The sequence below is a fragment of the Danio rerio genome, chromosome 14 (genome assembly GCF_052040795.2).
Source record: "Danio rerio strain M-AB ecotype USA chromosome 14, GRCz13ab, whole genome shotgun sequence".
In the NCBI taxonomy this organism is placed as follows: Eukaryota; Metazoa; Chordata; class Actinopteri; order Cypriniformes; family Danionidae; genus Danio; species Danio rerio.
Window position 1 is genome coordinate 27,432,501 of NC_141034.1, and position 13,181 is coordinate 27,445,681.

General features: G+C 36.6%; 1 protein-coding gene and 1 long non-coding RNA gene across 18 annotated transcripts in view; one reads left to right on the forward strand and one right to left on the reverse strand.

Moving 5' to 3' along the window:
- Positions 1-13,181, forward strand: part of enox2 (ecto-NOX disulfide-thiol exchanger 2) — a 403,572-nt gene that overhangs the window by 232,705 nt on the left and 157,686 nt on the right. The window lies entirely within an intron of this gene.
- Positions 4,997-6,788, reverse strand: LOC141377513 (uncharacterized). The gene is made up of 2 exons (XR_015507491.1): positions 5,536-6,788; positions 4,997-5,495 (listed from the first exon to the last, which is right to left on the reverse strand). It is a non-coding gene; the product is annotated as an uncharacterized LOC141377513 (long non-coding RNA).

Genomic DNA, 13,181 nt, shown 5'->3' on the forward strand with positions numbered 1-13,181 from the left:
TTCAGTCCCTCAGGCATTCAAGTATTACAATTTCCTTTTTCTTTCCCGCCTTTCAGAGGTCTGCGATTCAACCTTCAACGTGTCCCAGGAGAGATGCGTATGCCACGAAAGGGACTTGGTTCTTTGAAAAGACATGTAAACATGCTGGTCAAGTGCCTCTCAAAACAGGTGTTTCTCTTGTCTCTCACTCATGGGAGGCAAAAAAAATTAGTACTTAAAAAAGTTTTTTTCTTGCAAAAGTGTTGAGGCTATTCAAAACTTTTTAATTATAATCTTCATTGGAATCTTAAAGCAACCAATGCCTAAGAAAAAAATTATAATTTATTCTAATTGCCTAATACATTTGTATTATACTACAGTTAGTTCTGGCCTTCAGATTTGATTGGCTAAATGCCATTCCAAGTGTGCTGATGTTTCATTTACATTTTTTTTCTCACAGTGTGTTTGTTCCAGAAAACTGAAGGTTACGTGACTATGGCAGAATGTGGAACCCTCTGAATAATTGCTGAGTTTAGAAAAGTAGTCGAGAAATCATTCACTGAATTTTTTTATTCAAAACTGATTTATGATATTGGTCATCAATAACTTTATCAGTTTGTTTTTGGCATCACAGTACAACCCTCATTCAGATCTGATTTTTATTTTTTTTACCTTTGTCAGATGGTAATATTTTAGTCATCTGTTGCTTGTTTATACATAAGGCTTAATGTGTAATCACATGTGGAATATACAAATCAGTTTATGTTTTCCGTTAGAAATGTTAATAAAAATTTATAATTTAATAATGTTTGCATGTTCTCCCTGCGTTCACGTGGGTTTCCTCCGGGTGCTCCGGTTTCCCCCACAGTCCAAAGACATGCGGTACAGGTGAATTGGGTAGGCTAAAATTGTCCGTAGTGTGTGAGTGTGAATGAGTGTACATTGATGTTTCCCAGAGATGGGTTGCAGCTGGAAGGGCATCCGCTGCATTAAAACATATGCTGCAAAAGTTTGTGGTTCATTCCGCTGTGGCGACCCAAGATTAGTAAAGGGACTAAGCTGAAAAGAAAATGAATGAATGAATTTTGATAATCGACTACTAAGGGTGTGATGAGATCTTGTGCTACAAGATCCTGCAAGACTAAATCGTTACAAGATTTCTTGTTGAGGTGAAAAGTTCTCTTATGAGTTGTGATGTTATAAGTGTGAATTTAGCACTGAAGATTGAAGGCAGGATTGGATTTGAACTGTAAATCGAGTTCTTTGCACACTATCATTTATGTATTTTTTAAATATATTTACAGACGTTACAGTAGGCTATTTCACGCTGTCATTGATCTGCAGTTATAATCAAATCCTGTTCATAGAAAAGTTAGTAATAAACATTTATACAGAAGTATTTATGTGTGTTAAGCGTCTGTTTTGTGAGAAGTGCTTTTCATATGAAATGTAACCGACCCGTACAGCTTTATTGTAGACATTTCCCGAGCGAGAATGATGCGACTGAAACTTTGTCATACACCACACCCACCAAAAGGGTACCCTTGGTAGTGGAAACGCAAGCCTGATAAAGGTGACCTGTACCGACCCAAACCGTACCGTACTGTACCAGTCAGTGAAAACGAGCCATTAGATACGCTTAAAGTCGTAATCGTCATAAAAACAAAAATGGAATTAAAACGTTAAGTATTTCTACTTCAGTCGCATTATTGCAGTGCTGTACAAACATGTAAACAATGTATTCAAACTATTACCGTTGTGTAGGACTTTTAGCTGCATTTTGTGACAAGATAGGCCATACACATAATGCTGTTTGACACTATTTTCTGCACCTACCAAGTCAGTAAAGGACCACAGACACACACATCTCAAGATCTCCGAGTGCACACACACACACCTGTCATTATCATCACCGAACACGCTTTTATGTTGTCCAGAAAAAAAGGAGTTTAATTTCTTATGTAAAATTGTACAGATTGATTTAAAAGAGCACCTGAATTGTTATGCATTTTGTAAATTTTTTTTCCCAATAGATACAAAATTTATTTTCCATTCATATATTGGCAAATATTTAGCTAATATTTAAAATTATGAACACTATTTTCTATACAAATATTAGCTAAATATTTTGCAGCGTTTGAATGCCTTTTACTGCATAGAATTCATTAAAATATGTGTAAAATAACATTCATTACAAGTTGATTTAAAAAAGCATCCAAATAGTTTTGCATTGTGTGATTTATCGTTTTCAGTTAAATAAAATATTTTTTTCCATTCGCATATTAATTTATTACATTTATTTCTTTAAAATAGTGTAAAATTCTAGTCTCGTCTCGATCTCGTGAACCCAATTTTGTTTCTCGTCTCGTCTTGTGAAAGCATCTTGTCACACCCCTATCTAGTGTTTAATAAAACTGCAATTTCTCACTCTTAAAGTTATTCTAATTCTAATAGTGTTAATTAATAATATTAATAGTAATTCTAAATAGTGTTAACATGTACTTTTGAGTTTAATAATGTATTAACAAAAGTTAAAATTAATGTTGACTGATACTATTAAAAATGAGTATTCATGTGCACCTATATAATGTAACAGTGGCAAGGTTTAAGATCAGATACAATTTTTGGAAGATTTCTTTAGATGTTGCAGTATATTGCTATCATGAACTCTTTGGGTACAATAGTTGTTCAGTAAAAAAATCTGATATTGTAACTGCTCTCTTATAGCATGTACATTATTGGTTTCAAACTCAATCTTAGAGAGCCACAGCTCTGCTGATTTTATCTCCAACCACCTCCTACTCACTTCCACTAAATAGTCTCTAGTAGTCTTGAACACCTTGATTAGTTGGATCAGCTGTGTTTGATTAGGGTTGGAGCTAAACTATGCAGAGCTGCGGCCCTCCAGGAATCCAGTTTGAGACCTTAGATGTATATCTTGAATATTGCTGTAAAATAGTGTTCTTTTCTTTTTTTTTCAGTAATAGTAGTCCTCTGAAAACGTATTACTGAGAGTCATACATATGTGGTAGGCAGCTGCCAAATAACAATCAATCTTTTTTTATTTACTTTGTTCTGAGATTTGAGGTTTAGATTAGATATCAGTCTGTCAGTAAGTCACAAAGCTTAGACCCGAAAACCTGTCATGCCCGAGGGAGATGGGCGATCGCAGACGTGTCAATCAGCTCCCTATCTGTCTGCATTTAAGAATCACTGTCTCTCTCAGTCTGTCTGCCAGTCTCATCACGTGGCTCTGATATGAGCTGCTCTTGGCTTCGTTTTTTGAAAATCAGACCGATGGAAAAAGCTAGACTCTTCCATTTGAGCTGCAAAGGCTTCACGCATTTATCTCTGCGAGCCTGTTGAGTGGCTGGAGAGTGCGGGATGTCAGTTGGGGTTGCGTCGCGTCTCAGTCACGCTTAATGTTAAGTGATGTGGCAGAACTAGGTCTGAGCCCATTGCCTCTGACAGCCACTTGACCGATCTCTGCGTCAAACGCCCCATCATTGCAATGGCACATGCTCGATAGCTCTCGGAAGAACGGCTTGTCATTCACAGCCAGAGACTTCGCTATCTGCATCTCTGCCTTTCCTCGATCCGCCAACTCAGCTGGGCAGACCATTAGCACACGCTAATGAGTGTTTGTCACCGCATCCACTGACTCTCTGTCCACGGTGAAGAATCGGATCATTGACTCTGGCTCTGATGGACAGATAGCGTGCAGAGAAATCCCTCATCTCAGCTGCTAGAGAGATGAAGTGATCTTTCTCACTTCTCACCCTGTAAAAGGGCATCAATCTGCCGGCCAAACAGCAGCCAAAGGCACCGCTTTATCATTTATTAAACATCTTTCTGTTTAATAAATCAGAACGTCGTGCGCAGGGGTTTTGTGACTAATTGCTGTAATTTGTCTTTTGATTTTGGATTCTTCAAAGGGACTTCTCTGTGGCTATAAGCATTCGGCCTGTGTGGCGATGGAGTCACGTGACGCTTGAGGACAGATAAGATGAGCTGGAGGTTACGGAGTTGCTGACATTTCCTTAACACCGCTCACCTCTTTTCCGTTATAATTGGCTGCCCTTGATAAGATCCTGGTGGCAGACTGCGATAATGCCAGCTTCTGAACATCAGTCGATAGAACAAGCTGCTGGAACTGGAATGTGGACACGGCTCCGTCCATCATCACCAGGGCTCCTTCAACACTCGCACACGCATCTTCACTGTACAGCTGGAGATTGGCAAGCAAATGTTTTGGTCAGCTAAAGGGGCAACCTTTAGAACTGCCTGATAACTTGATATTGATAACGAGCATGGAGCTTGTGCTCCACTAAAGGCTAAAGACTCTTCAAATACCAGCATAGATTTTCTGTCTTGAAGGGCAACTGCTGCTACACTGAAACCTTCTTACATTTGTACTCTACCCCAATTTGCTCTAAAACTTGGGCTATTTTTTGGATTCACCGAAAGTTCACTGGACCATAAATATTCTTTCATTGTTTACTTTTGTTCACCCTTGTGTTGTTCAGAAACTGTTGTTCCAGCCCACAATTTATTTTAAACTTATTTTTACTTCCAAAATGAAATACAGTACACTACCGGTTAAAAGTTTGGGTTCAGTTTTTATTTTTATTTAAAAAAATATTCGTCTCTCTTTTCCCTTTTTTTCTTTTTAGAAACCACTTTTAAGAAAAATTACTCTGTTTAGGGTTAGGGTTTATTACTATTACCATTAATAGTAAAAATAATAGTAATGATAATAATAATAAGAAGAAGAATAATAACAATAATAATAATAATTGTAATTATATTAATGATAATTTAAAAAATAAAAACTACTACTACTAATAAAAATAATATCAATAATAATAATGATAATGATAGTATTAGTGATGATTATAATAATAATTTATTCATATTAGAGTGATTTCTGAAGGATAATTAATCTTTAAAATCCCTGGAATAAAAAAAATGATGATAATAATAATAATGATGATAATAATAATGATGAATTATATTCATTCATTTTCTTGTCGGCTTAGTCCCTTTATTAATCCGGGGTCACCACAGTGGAATGAACCGCCAACTTATCCAGCAAGTTTTTACGCAGCGGATGCCCTTCCAGCCACAACCCATCTCTGGGAAACATCCACACACACATTCACACACACACATATACTACGGATAATTTAGCCTACCCAATTCACCTGTACCGCATGTCTTTGGACTGTGGGGGAGACCGGAGCACCCGGAGGAAACCCACATGAAGGCAGGGAGAACATGCAAACTCCACACAGAAACGCCAACTGAGCCGAGGTTCGAACCAGCGACCTTCTTGCTGTGAGGTGACAGCACTACCTACTGTGCCACTACCTTGCCCTGAATGAATCATAAACTAATTTTAAAAAAGTTATTTTATAGTGCAATAACGTTTTACAATTTTATTTGATTAAATAAATGCAGTGAGCAGGATAAGCTTGTTTTAAAACATTTAAAAATCCTACTGACCTCAAACTTTACTATTTATTTGTTATTTTTCAAAAATATATATATTTTTACATTATTCATGGTAATATGGTAACACGTGGTAACTAACAGATCATTCAGAAACCATTTTATATGCTGATATGCAGCTTGTTTTCTTGTTTGTTTGTTTTTTTCTTTTATTATAAACACTTTTATTGAAGCACATTATAGGTTTTAAAATGCTTTTTTTTCTTAGTCATTTCATAGAATAATTTAATTTAATTCAATTCATGTTTACTTATACAGCACTTTTACAATGTAGGTTGTGCCAAAGAAGCTAAGCATAGAAGTTCTAGTAAATTGAAAATGTGTCAGTCCAGTTTTCAGAGTTGAAGTTTAGTTTAGATCAGTTCAGTGGTTTAATTTTCACTGCTGAAAGTCCAATCCTCCAAAAGTCTCAAACCAAGCAAGCCAGTGGCGAGGAACAAACTTCACCTATCGACGAAAGTAAAGAAAATAAAAACCTTGAGAGAAACCAGGCTCAGTTGGGCACAACCATTTCTCTTATTGCCAAACTTCTTGTACTTCTTGTGGAGAATGCTGGACATCCATCGTGGAGAACTGCATGTGTAAGTAGGTCACCGGTGGGTGTTCAGGCTAGCCCATGGGATCAATGCAAAGACTCATCTGTCACTGGGGTCTTTCAAGAATCATGGTCCTTTATGACCACCACAGCATCTCCTCAAGATACAGAATAATTTTGATTCCATAAAGAACCTTCAAGTGAAAAGTTATTAAAATAATCAGTCAGCTTTTTTATAATTAAAAAAAAAAAAAACTTTCCAGTATTATAGAGATCTTTTTGTGCAATGAAAAGGCTTCAAGGTGGTTAAACTTTGGTAAGATGCCAATAAGGAATGTGTCATTTTAAGAGTGAAACTGAAGGCTGAAAATAGTTGAACTATTATGATTTTCTTTTTTTTTATGAGGATTTTTGATGAATGTAAGATTTAAAACAAATCTGAACAAAATATGAAATCTATAAATTCTACTGTTCTTTAAATTATAATTTTTTTGCAAAGAAAAATCATATTTATTTAAAACTTTGGTCGAAAAAAGTATAGCAATTAGTTTACATGATCTATTTTCTAACTTATGCTAACAAAAGTATTAGAATCCCTTATCTTTTATGACACATTTAAATCACAACATCAGTGCTCAATACAAAAACAACTAATATTCATCACAAGACAAAAAACAAATGTGAGCCAAAGTGACAGTTCTGTCATCTCATCTGAAACACATTTTATTTTGAGCACCGCTCATATATATATATTTTTTTTTCCATAAAAATAAAATAATAATAATAAAACCTAGATGTTTTTCTCTGGGGGGTGGCTTACTTCCAAAAATCTGCATCATTCAGTCAGCAGCCCAAATCAAAGTCATTCTGTCAAATGAGTTGCAATGGCTGCTGTAACAGATAGATGTTGTTTTCATGTAACAAGATGATAAGCTTTCAGAGCTGACCTTTGCTCATCATTTTTCATCATTAAAAAGATGAAAGAATCGGACTTATTCTGTTCTCTTCTGCAGTGTTTTCCTCTCTTGTCTTTTTTTCAAGCCAAGCCGTTCCATCTTTCCCAGTAATAGCAGCTCTTTTTGTGTTTCTCTCTCCCTGATGCTTTTCAGGCTCAGTTAAGAGGTATTTTTGCATCTGATTTCTTTTGTCTGTGTGTTTTCATTTCCTTCAGACATTCCACTGACTTATTTTTTAAACAGATCTGGTTCGATTTATCATCATTTCCAATCGTTTTCCTGTCTACAACTGCACCTGCAAACGTGTGGGTGTTTTTTTATTCTCAAACCAAGCTGTTGTGGAAAATTCTGTTGGTATATACGTACATTCTATGAAACATCTTCTACCAGGAGAACATTACTCACACAAAAAAACATGCCTTGTTGCGCGGAATGTGTACATTTGTCTGCAGCAAACAGTTTCTGTGGCGTAATGGTGCGAGGAACAGCCATTCGCTCCAATACAATGCGCTTCCATCAAAACATCTCCCCCGCTGCTTTTAACCAATCCAGCTTAATGGATCTGCTCTTTTATCACGCGTGTTTTCAGCATGTGAGATTCACTCTGTGAACAAAAGCTAAAAAACCATGACCGCTCGCCTTCTCCTTGCCTGACACACTCACTGATTCTTTAACATGGCATGACTGTACAGCCACATGTATTCTTCTCTGATTCTCAAGTGGGTTTTCAAGTTGAAGCAAGTGTGTGTGTGTGTGTGTGTGTGTGTGTGTGTGTGTGTGTGTGTGTGTGTGTGTGTGTGTGTGTGTGTGTGTGTGTGTGTGTGTGTGTGTGTGTGTGTGTGTGTTTCTGGGTGAAATTGAGGTTTTTTTTTCCTGTGCATCCCCATTCCCCACCTGGGATTTAGCTGGAATGTTTCAGCATATCTGAAGGTATTGGCCATGTGAGAGTGTGAACTGAAAGATGAACAGCACTGGGATGGTCTGAATTGACCTTCTCTGCTGTGGAGTTCTTGAGATGCGCATCGATGGGCAGAAGGGCAAGTACTGCAGCAGAAAGTCTATAGACCTGCTTTCCCTGGAGAACTTGCGGGGTCACAAAGTGCTCCTTCTCGAATGACATCAGCTGTGTGGTGATTTAATGTGTGGCAGTAGTGGTTTTTGTTTTCCATGGCTCCATAGTCCTACTGTAGATTTGAAAGCTGCATATGTCATTTAACTGAACAAATGTGTTTTATATGAGCAGGGTTAAACACTTTATTCCACATAGAGCACATGCTGGAACAAAAAATCTGCCAAATGTTAATAAAAATTTTGGGATAAAAGCTAAATTGAATGTTTTTGTTTTTTTCTCTCTCTCTTAACGCTAGAACTACAGGGCAGTCATTTTGACCATTGTTAAATTTAGCAACTTTATAAATTTGTTATAATAAAATCCATGAAAGTACCTGGATTTTACTGAATGTGTGTATTTAATTCTAACAGTGTTATTTTATCAAAATCAAAAAACACAAAAGATTTTTTAGTATTTCTGCCTTGAATGGCCTTGGTCAAATTGACCACATGCATTTCAGCGTCCAGTGGTGTTCTCCGAGCATCTGTTTCCTAGCAACTTTCTGCTAACAATCACGCAACTCTATTTCAGACTTTCAAACTTTTCACTGTGGTGAAAAACTTTGCTCTCCCACATCTCTGGGGGTGGTTTAGTAACTTGTACACAAACATAAGTTGTATTTTACAAAAAAAGATAATATTTTAGGGTAGTGGTTCTCAAACGTTTTCATCAACTACCACTTTCCTGCAACCAGCAACTTTAAACATTATAAATATTTTGAACATTAAGGCAAAATCCCAATTCTACCGCTTACCCCTTCCCCTTATCCCTTCCACTCAATTTGAGCGTGCACGCCAAGGGGTAGGGGTGTCCTATTTCTCTTTAGCTTGAAGGCGTAGGGCTAGGGGGAAGGGGTAAATAGCCCTTCGAACAAAGATTTTTCGGGACCACACTCAAAACCAAGGGGTAAGAAAAATTCCCAGAATACACCAGCCAGCCAGAAGGAAGGAGATCAGCTAATTAGTATTTTTTGTCATCAATACAAATTTTCACGACAAACAAACATGTTTTAATATATTCATAACAGCGTTCGTGTTTTACCGTCATGCTTAAAAAAAAAAAAAAAAACGCTAAATGTTGCGATCTATAGTCCCTAATAATAACTTCTGAACTGCAGTCCCACAACATTTTGTCACTTGATGACACTGGAATACCCTGTCACTAATGTATAGTGGCTGAGAATGAGCTTTTTACAGTGTCTACTATAATGTTAATGCTGTTTTTGTGTGTTTGCTTAGATGAATATGGCCACTGTGTAAATACACAGTATGATCTTATTGCCACATTATATTGTTATAATAACATAAAATATGCCTTCAGTGATTTCCTGAAGATAAATACCAAAAAATAGCACAACTGGAACAATTACAGCAGTCGCGATTGTCTAATCTCACATGAAGCAAGAAATTGCGAGGACATATGATGACGTGTGCAGGTGCTGTAGTGGTGTACCAACTATTAGGGGTATATTTTGAAGCCCTTCCCCTTAACCCTCAATTGTAAGTGCCAAGGGGATGGGGTAGGGGTACAAAAATAGAATTGGGATTGGGCCTAACATTGTACTGTGCTTATAGGTAAACTTGACATATGAAATCAACAATGAATACCTTTTTTTTTTTACTTTTTTTCAGTGTTTACAATGCAAATCCAATTAGATAACTTATTCGGTAAACAAAGCAAGTCTCTTATATAATCTTTCTTATAAAATACAACATATTACTTTACAAACTGTATTGTAAATGAATCATATGAACATTTTAATATTATTATTAATATTATTGTTGTTGTTGTTGTTGTTGCTGTTGTTGTTATTAGTAGTAGTAGTAGTAGTAGTAGTAGTAGTAGTAGTATTACTATTATTATATCACACTAATATTAGTCAAAATCAATAAAAAATACTGAATAAATATAAATGTACACACATTTACACAAGTAAATATATAGACTAAATGATGGGCGCAAAATCTGCGGAAATCTGCAGATATCTGCGTGAGCGATTCCGTGTGGGCCTAGCTATATGTCATCATATTCATATTTAAATCATTTTTGATAAATTTTGAAATAGGTACACATGACATATTTGTATTGAGGATCATTTAACACATCAAACTTGTTGGGAATTTCACAAGAAAAACAATTTTTTATAAGTGGTCAGAAACTTGTAAAGTAACTCATGAAAGAATAAAGTTACATAAAAATCAAACACATAATTGTTTTTCTTGTGAAATTCCCAATAGTATTGATGTGTCAAATGACCCTCTTCCTATTGAAAAAAAAAACAAAACTTGGATCCAAGATGACCGACTTCAAATGGCCACCATGGTCACCACCCCTCTTGAAAAGTTTGCCCCCTCACATATACTAATATGCCACAAACAGAACGTTAATATCCCTGACCATTCCCATTTTATTAAGGTGTATCCATATAAATGTATATCAAAAACATACATTATTGTACACAACTACACAATTAACATATTTGTGATAATTGTTTTACCAATGATGCCACATGGGGAAATTCCTGAGTTTGCAGTAACTGAAATGCCAACACAACAGCACTGGTCTGCAAAAGCTCTTCTCTAGCTCTGAAAATGCGCATCTTTCTCTGGCTCTGCACCAAGCAGACATTTAAAATCTGATGATGCGATGCACTAAAATAAACATTCTAAGCACAGCGATGTGATTGTATGCTTCAGGGAACAGCCGGTGCTGATCACATCAGTGTAATCGTTCGCGACAAAGGGTTAAAAGTGTATTTATTTTTCTTTCATTATTCAGTGTACCTTGCGTACCACTATAAGGAAGTTCAAGTACCATAATTTGAGAACCCCTTTTTTAGGGTAATACAATCTCAATAGATGTTTTGAATGCGAATATGACGTGACAAATCTGTAGTCTTAAATGAACCAATCTCGTAGTCTTTCAGTATTCATAAAGGATTCCTTGACCCAATCTCAGACTGTTCTCAGTGTTGTGACTGATTTTTAATTGATCAGTATCAGCTGTATGAAGACTAATCCTTTATGTTACGTCAGCTCAAACAGAAGTATAAATAGAGATTACAGAGTTTTGACAGGAATGCAAGGCTAAACTGTCTGTTATGTGGAGATATGAAAGCAGTCCAACAGCAGTGTGTAGTAAATGCAATGCAAGCATTTTGTGTGGTGGAGGCAACAGAGCATTTGTTCAGTACTACAAGTTTCTTACTGCACCTACGTAAAAAAAAATATATATATATATTGATTGATTGATTGGATTTACTACATTTTGTAAGGTAAGTGGTTACAAACAATTTATAGGGGCTGAATTTAAGCCAACAAAGGAAATTTTGAAATCTTATACTTACTTTAAGTTCAGCCCATGTAAAAAAAAATTGTTAATTCAATGAATCATTTTTTATTCTGTGTGTAAATGCTAAACACTAAACAGAATGCTGTGTTCTCTGAGGTAACAAATGCAACACTGACTATGTTTACATGGGCATAAGTAATCAAATAATTTGCCTTAATCTGAATAACAATAATATGATTAAAGGGCCATGACACCCCCCACTTTCGGTTAAAGTCTACTTCAGAATTTTTTCAAAAGATGCATGATTAATGGGCGTGGAGCTCCGCGAGCATCGGGCAGGAGTGGGCGTAGCCAGCAGGGGAGAACGTGAGCGAACGAAGCTAGCTCACAAAATAAGACAAACCGTGAGGAGACGCATGAGTTTATAGTTTACAAAGTTAAAATGCAAAGAAATGAACAGTGATTTAATGCCCTGCTACATTTGTTATTCGTAATTTCATATACACATAACCACAATTTATATCATTATAAAGATAATTGTGTTCATGTAAACCCTATAAATAAGGACTTCTCCCTCGATCCCCGTATCCAGCAGACTCAGTGCAGCAGGTCTCCTGACCTGTCTATTTTAACCGTTAGCCCTGCTGGTAATCTGGAGGATTTAGGCAAACACAGCAGCACAGTGATGTGTCTGAATGTGAAGGAACTCCTGATAAAAGACAGCGTCCGCCATTCTCTAATTCTCATGCTGCTCTCCCGACAAAAATGCTAGCAGCACACACACACAGCTTTACTGTATGATCGGCCCTGACAAGATCGCGGGGAAAAACATGCAACAAACCGCGTGGATCATGGAAACAAACGCATATGAGCCTTCATGAACGGCTAAATACTGTGTGCCCGTGCCGTGGGTCCGTGACGTGTCTCACAGCTTGGGCTTGTCTCAGGTAGGTCTGGCAGGTCTCATGAATAATTAAGCAGCCTCATAGGATAAGAAAACTCCGCTATGAATAATAATGAGAAAGCGACGCATCATCATTGCACTTGCAGTTCTGCGCTACGTCGCCGATTTTGATCCCGTCCCAAAAATAATTTTAAACCCGGAAGCTGAAATTAGCTTACAAAAGCTCAAAATTATCCAGTTTTCCCCACAATTAAAGCTGACAGGTGCTAACATCGTCTTAACTGATGCTCAACACACACAAATCTGTTAATATAAAAAAAAAAAAGTTCTCCAGGGTGTCCTGAACCTTTAATGTGTTTACATGAGTTGCTTTTTTAATGTTTCTTTCATGATCCCATCTTACAAGTTATAGCACATTGATTCATTAATGCTATTGCGCCAACACGCTATCCAATGTTTTCTCTAGAGCTTCATTGAATTTCGCAAAATGTGACGAAAAGTCCTACATGACGGTAATGGTTTGATTGCGTGTTAACATGTCTGCACTGCACTTCAGTAATACCACTAAAATAGGCATACTTCACATGTCTTAATTCCATTTCTGTTTAGTTCTATTGTGACTTTAGTCGGAGCACAGTTGTCAAAAATCACATCGTAAAACAAACAAATTACATCGTAGACACTTAATCCAAGTACTGTCTTAATTTTGATAAAATCGTTTTATTGGTGTCCATGTAAACATACTGACTGACATGAACACTTTGGTTAGTCATTAACCCGCTGGGGTTGGCAAACATTTATACTGCGAACAAATATTCTGTGTGCGTTTAATGGAGTTATTTTATTGACTTTTTTACTAATCACGCATAAATGTTTCTTTTTCAAAAACACAAA